General features: G+C 43.9%; 1 pseudogene across 1 annotated transcript; it reads left to right on the top strand.

Annotated features, from left to right (window-relative positions):
• The first annotated feature begins 216 nt into the window (after positions 1-216).
• Positions 217-1,481, top strand: LOC103262825 (annotated as a pseudogene). Its single transcript, XR_002482098.1, has 2 exons — positions 217-695; positions 1,004-1,481. The product of XR_002482098.1 is annotated as a 40S ribosomal protein SA-like (transcript).
• The last annotated feature ends 5,658 nt before the right edge of the window (positions 1,482-7,139 follow it).

The following is a 7,139-nucleotide window of genomic DNA, read 5'->3' on the forward strand; positions in this document are numbered from 1 at the left end:
TTGAAAAGACGTTCATTTTTATAGATCTGGATTCAGAGTCAACCACTGAGCACCTACTATGGGGTAGATACATTTATGTACACGTTACTTTAATGTCTTTTGTTTTTAGGTTGCCATAACCAATATACTAGTTCAGAGGGTAAATTTGCCCAGCCTAAGTATTTTTCTTTTAATGTATTTTCAACTAGTTTTTTTAATTATTAAGAATGAGGCCTTTCCGCGCTACCCACAGAGGGGTCCATACAGCGTTGTTCTCAATTCCCGTCGTAACTTAAAGGGAAACTTTCACAATGTCCGGAGCCCTTGACGTCCTGCAAGTGAAGGTGGATGTCCTCAAATTCCTTGCAGCAGGCACCCATTTAGGTGGCACCAACCTTGACTTCCAAATGGAACAGTACATCTATAAAAGGAAGAGTGATGGTATCTACATTATAAATCTGAGGAGGGACTGGGAGAAGCTTCTGCTTGCAGCTCGTGCCATTGTTGCCATTGAAAACCCTGCTAATGTCAGTGTCACATCTTCCAGGAATACTGGCCAGTGGGCTATGCTGAAGCTTGCTGCTGCCACTGGAGCTACTCCTATTGCTGGTCGCTTCACTCCTGGAACCTTCACCAACCAGATCCAGGCAGTCTTCCAGGAGCTCTGTCTGCTGGTGGTTACTGATCCCAGGGTTGACCACCAGCCTCTCACAGAGGCATCTTTTTTTTTTTTTCTTGAGTAGGAGTCTCACTCTGTCGCCCAGGCTGGAGTGCAGTGGCCGCTCCCGGCCACCACAGCCTCGACCTGCTGGGCTCCAGCGATCCTTCCGCCTCAGACTTCCGAGTAGCTGGAACTACAGGCGTGCGCTACCATGCCCGGCTAATTTTTTTATTTATTGTAGAGATGAGGTCTCGCCAAGTTGCCCAGGTGGGTCTCGAACCTGTGGGCTCAGCCAATCCACTCACCTCAGCCTCCCAAAGGTGGGGGATTACAGGCTGAGCCACTGAGCCCGGCTTCACAGAGGCATCTTATGTTAACCTGCCCACCATGGCTCTGTGTAACAGACTCTCTTCTGTGCTATGTGGACATTGCCATCCTGTGCAACAACAAGGGAGCTTACTCAGTGGGTCTAATGTGGTGGATGCTGACTCGGGAAGTTCTGCACATATGTGGCACCATCTCCCGTGAACACCCGTGGGAGGTGATGCCTGATCTCTACTTCTACAGAGATCCCGAAGAGACTGAAAAGGAAGAGCAAGCTGCTGCTGTAAAAGCTGTGACCGAAGAAGAATTTCAGGGTGAATGGATTGCTCCAGCTCCTGAGTTCACTGCTACTCAGCCTGAGGTTGCAGACTGGTCTGAAGGTGTGCAGGTACCCTCTGTGCCAATTCAGCAGCTTCCTACTGAAGACTGGAGCGCTCAGCCTGCCACAGAAGACTCATCTGCAGCTCCCACTGCTCAGGCCACTAAACGGGTAGGGACAACCACTGAGTGGTCTTAAGCTCTTAAGCAACATGGAAGCAACACAAGCTCTTAAGCAACATAGAAATAAGGTTGGCTGAAAATAAACTTCAGTTTCTAAGGAAAAAAAGAAAGAATTAGGCCTGAATTGTACCCCACATCCTTAAAATACAATTTAAAAGTACATAACTTTAAAAATTAAAAAATAAAATTAAAAATATCCAGATAAGCCACAGTGGCTCTTCCCCATAATCTCAGCACTTTGAGAGGCCAAGGCAGGAGACTCATTTGAGCCCAGGAATTTGTTACCAGCCTAGGCACCATAGCAAGCCCTTGTCTCTACGAAAAACCAAAAACTTAGCCAGACAGGGTGGTGCATGCCTGTAGTCCCAGTTACTTGGGAGGCTGAGACAGAAGGATCGTCCGAGGCCAGGAGGTAGAGGCTGCAGTAAGTCATGATCATGCCACTGCATTCCAGCCTGGGCATCAAAGTGAGATTCTAACTCCAAACAAACAAACAAACAAAAAATAGAAGAATAAAACAAGTTGCTATACTGTATCTCCTCTCAAAGGAAATAATGTTATGATTACTGAAAATGCGCCAGCCCCCAACACTGTTCTCTTATGATGCTGAATAGGTTTCCTTTATGAATCATCCTACCTTCCAACAATTAAATACTTCAAGGCCAATCATCTTGCCCTCCACTCACGCTTGACCACTTGTTGCTTGTGCAGCAAAATAAAAAAGCACGAGACATCATGAAAGTAAGGTGGTTTTATTTCAAAAGCCACCAAATGGGGAAATGCCCAGGCTCATGCCTCAAAGAAACCATTTCAGCTTTTCAGACTGAGTGCAAGGTTTTAAAAAGGGGAACTTGGGTTGGGAGCAGCACCTTGAGGGGTAGAAACGGAATGATCCCTTGAGCCCAGGAGCTTGAGAGAAGCCTGGGCAACACAGTGAGACCCCATCCCTACAAAAAAATTTAAAAATTAGCTGGGTGTGGTGGTGCATGCCTGTAGTCTCCACTACTGGGGAGGCTGAGGCAGGAGGATTGCTTGAGCCCAGGAGTTGGAAGGTGCAGTGAGCTGTGATCATGCTACTGCACTCCAGCCTAGGTGACAGAATAAGACCTTGTCTCAAAAAAATAAATAAATAAACTAAAACAAAAATTAAAAGGGTAGCTGGGCACAGTGGCTCACACCTGTAATCCCAACACTTTGGGAGGCTGAGACAGGAAGATCACTTGAGCTCAGGAATTTGAGACCAGCCTGGGCAACATAGCAAGACCCCTTCTCTAAAAAAATAAAAAGGGAAACTTGGTATTGGAAACGTGAATGTGGAACAGGGTGTGTCTTGATGGCTTATCCTGAATCTTAGATGTCTGTTAAGGTTCAGGATAAGTCATCAAGCTGCAGTCAGGTTATGGATCAACTGTCTTATGACTCCCCCCAGGCAAGAGAATTCCCCAGTCAGGCTGTTTTAAGATTAGCCACTGGGATTTCTAAACCAGTATATGGTCAGAAAAGCGTGTATGGTGAAAAGAATTTTCTAAAACATGTTTCAAGGTTTAAGATTAAGAAAGACAGAGAGAAAATATACTTTAAAATATATGTTTTAAGGCTGAGATACTCAACTACTTAGTCAAACTACTATTACTTTGTTGATTAAAATTTATCAGAAGATAAAATGTGCACTTTTATCTGTGTTAACATGTGATTACAAAAAGTAAAAATAGAAAAATAAAAAATAAGAACATGTGATTAGTCCTGACACATCAGCTGTACTGTGAATAAGTTCATTTCCTTTGAAGTTCATTAAATGATTTATTATTAAATAAAGCAATGATGCCAATAAATACATCAAGAGACCAAGCTGACCTACAATTATGAATGAAGGAATGAATGACTTATTTTCTAATATCATTCTAAATGACCAAATGGAGCAAAGTCACACTTTAAGCAAAGCCATCTACGTGAGACTTTCCAATATTCTCTTAGGCTGTCTTCTTTGTGCTGTCTGATTTAAGATTCCCCTGCATTGTGTGCAGTGTGGTCTCTGTGGGAGGAGACAGTCCCATTTCAGGATTCCCAGAGGCTACAGGGAATGGTCCTGATTACCTCTGTTGAAATGTTTTGTTTTCTGCTAAACTCTGAATTACTGAGACACATATTTTACTTTTTTTTCCAGCCAGATAGGTATCTTATTTCAATGATATATTGTCTTACATGCATGGGAGATGTTGGAGAAAGTATTAAATAGAGATATCAATATATATAATCTATTTAATTTGCTATATATGAATTACTAGGCATTTAAATGCTAAATTGAATGCCCATGCGTGGTGGCTCATGCCTGTAATCGCAGTACTTTTAAAGGTCGAGGTGAGAGGATTGCCTGAGTTCGAGACCAGCCTGCACAACATGGTGAGACCTTGTTTCTACAATAAATTAAAAAATTGGCTGGGTGTGGTGGCCTTCATCTGTAATCCCAGCTACTTGGAAGTCTGAGGCAGAAGGATCACCTGAGTCCAGCAGGTGGAGGCTTCTGTGGTGGCCACACACTGCACTCCAGCCTGAATGACAGAGTGAGACTTCGGCTAAAAAAACAAAAACAACAACAACCAAAAAACTAAATTGACGCAATGAATAATTGTATATTAACTCATAAATAGTATCTCTAAAATGTTCTTTTGCTTGTTTTTGTTTGTTTGTTTTTTGGAGTCGGAGTCTCACTCTGTTGCCCAGGCTGGAGTGCAGTAGCATGCTCCCCACCACCGCATCTTCGACCTGCCGGATTCAGTAATCCTTCCACCTCAGCCTTCCAAGTAGCTGAAACTACAGGCATGCGCCACCACTCTCGGTTAATTTTTTTTTTTAATTATTTCTTGTAAAGATGAGGTGTCACCAAGTTGTCCAGGCTGGTCTCAAACCCGTAGGCTCAGGCAATCCTCTCACCTCCGCCTCCCAAAGTGCTGGGATTATAGGTGTGAGCCACTGCACCCGGCCTTGTTTACTTGTTTTTAGTCAAGGTCTCACTGTGGCCCAGGCTGGAGAGCGGTGGCACGATCACTCCCCATAGAAGCCTCCAGGGCTCAGGAGAATCGTTCTACTGCAGTCTCCCAAGTAGTTGGGACTACAGGTGGTGCACATCACCATGCCCGGTTAATTTTTTTGTAGAGATTTTTTTTGTACAGGTGAAGTTTCACTATGTTGCCCAAGCTGGTCTCGAACTCCTGGGCTTAAACAATCCTCCAGTCTTGCCTTCTGAAGTGCTGGAGTTATAGGCATGAGTCACCGCACCCAGCCTTTTCAATGTTTAGTTATTAGAAAGTATCACAATATTTTATAACTCATCAGCTTTTTTATTCAAGCGCATCATAAAAACAAACAGTGGGAGTAGAAATATTGTTGGAATTTGCTATGTTAACACAGAGGACTTATGCCTGCTGTTCCAGGTATGTTACATGCCTCACTCAGAGATCTGCAAACTCTTCCTGTAATGCAGGCACATCCAACCCACAGCCTGTGGGCTGCTTGTGGCCCAGACAGCTAGTAATGCGGTCCCACAAAATCTTTTAACACCTTTTTTATTAAGCGTTTATTTTCTTTGCTATCTCATGCATAGCCCCATTTTTGAAGTTCACAATCACACCTTTTTCATGACATAGTATTTGGCAGAACTGACATTTGTGAGCAGTTGTTTTCAATTCTGAAGCTCAAGAAGAGCAAAATCCGAGCAAACATTCCTGACAAGCACCTTGAGAACTCACTAAGAATTGCAACCGCTTCCATCAAACCAGACCTTGACAGATTAGTTTTATAAAAACAAGGTCAAACCCCACTAGTTTTATATTGTCCTAATTTTCTAAACTTTATAATAAAAACATTTAAAAAGAGAAGTTTTGTTATGTATATACACTGACTATAATTTATGTGAGGCCCAAGACAATTCTTCTTTTCTCAGTATGGCCCAGAGAAGCCAAAAGTTTGGACAACCCTGCTGTAAAGTGTCGGATAGTAAATATGTTCCCCTGTTTAGTGGACCACGCAATCTCTGTCCCATAACTACTTAACTCTGCTCTTATAGAGCAAAAATAACCTTAAATGAAGAAGCTTGACTATGCCCTAATAAAACTTAGTTTGAAGTCACTGAAATGTGAATCTCATATATTTTCACATATTTTTCTTAATATATATATATTTCTTGAGTCAGGGTCTCACTCTGCTGCCCAGGCTGGAGTGCAGTGGCATGATCATGGCTCACTGCAGCCTCAACCTCTTGGGCTCAGGAGATTCTTTTGCCTCAGATACTATAGGTATGTACCAACATGCCTGGCTAATTTTTTGATTTTTTGTAGAGTCGAGGTCTCGCCATATTGCCCAGGTTGGCCTTTAACTCCTGTGACCAAGCAATTCTCCCACATGGATCTCCCAAAGTTCTGGGATTACAGGCATGAGCCACCATACCTGGTTATATGTATTTTTTGAGTGGGAGTCTCACTGTCCCCCAGGCTAGAGTGCAGTGGCCCACTCACAGCTACTGCAACTTTGACCTCCTAGGCTCAAGTGATGCATCTGCCTCAGCCTTCCAAGTAGCTGGAACTACAGGCGCACGCCACCACATCTGGCTAATTGTTTTGGTTTATTGTAGAGATGAGGTCTTCCCAAATTGCGCAGGTTGGTCTCGAACCTCTGGGCTTGGGCAATCCTCTCGTCTCTGCCTCCCAAGTGCTGGGATTACAGACATGAACCACCGTGCCCAGCTAAAAATATTTTTGTTTTTATTTTATTTTTGTTCAGAGTCTCACTCTTTGTCGCCCAGGCTGGAGTGCAGTGGCAGGCTCACAGCCATCGCAGCCTTGACCTGCTGGGCTTAGGCAATCATTCTGCACAGCCTTCCAAGTAGCTGGAACTACAGACGCCCGCCACCACTCCCGGCTAGTTTGTGTGATTTATTGTAGAGATGAAGGCTCACCAAGTAGCCCGGGCTGGTTTTGAACCCACAGGCTCAAGCAATTCTCTCACCTCGGCCTCCCAAAGTGCTGGGATTACAGGCTGAGCCACCGTATGGAGCCAAAATAGTTTTTAAAAATCATTTAAAAAGATAATAATCATTCTTAGCTCAAGGGCCATTAAAAAAAAAAAGGTCAGTTGAATTTTGCCCTAGTTTGCTAAACTCTGCATTATTTCATTGGGTTAATGAAGGTTTTCTAAAAGATCAGTGATTACATTGTCAAGTGAATGGGAACAAGTATTCTCACTAGCCTTGCTTCCCACCCAACTGCCATCATTTTCTGCCTCCCTGCGGGTGCTGAAACTGATGGGGTTTTTGTCAATTGTTCCAAAGGTTAAAAGTAGGCTCTATATGCCTAGACTCTAGACACGCCAACTTAAGAAATGTGAACAATTACAAGGATATGCAACAGTCTTAAGGGTCTCTCAGCCTTGGAGCGACATGACCAAATTTGGGTGCTTTTGTAGATCCAGCTGCCAGCAGAGTGAAAAAGGGACCGAGCGACAAGTTGTTGCAGCTAACCCTGGGGAAAGTGACGGCAAACTGGACTGGACTGGTAGAAATACGGTACTAGCGGGGCTTGGTGGCTCAGCCTGTAATCCTGCGCCTTTGGGAGGCTGAGGCGAGTGAATTGCCTGAGCCCGCGGGTTTGAGACCCACCTGGGCAACTTGGTGAGACCTCAT

Source organism: Carlito syrichta, unplaced genomic scaffold (assembly GCF_000164805.1).
Source record: "Carlito syrichta isolate Samal-C Ts95f unplaced genomic scaffold, Tarsius_syrichta-2.0.1 Scaffold92608, whole genome shotgun sequence".
Taxonomy (NCBI): Eukaryota; Metazoa; Chordata; class Mammalia; order Primates; family Tarsiidae; genus Carlito; species Carlito syrichta.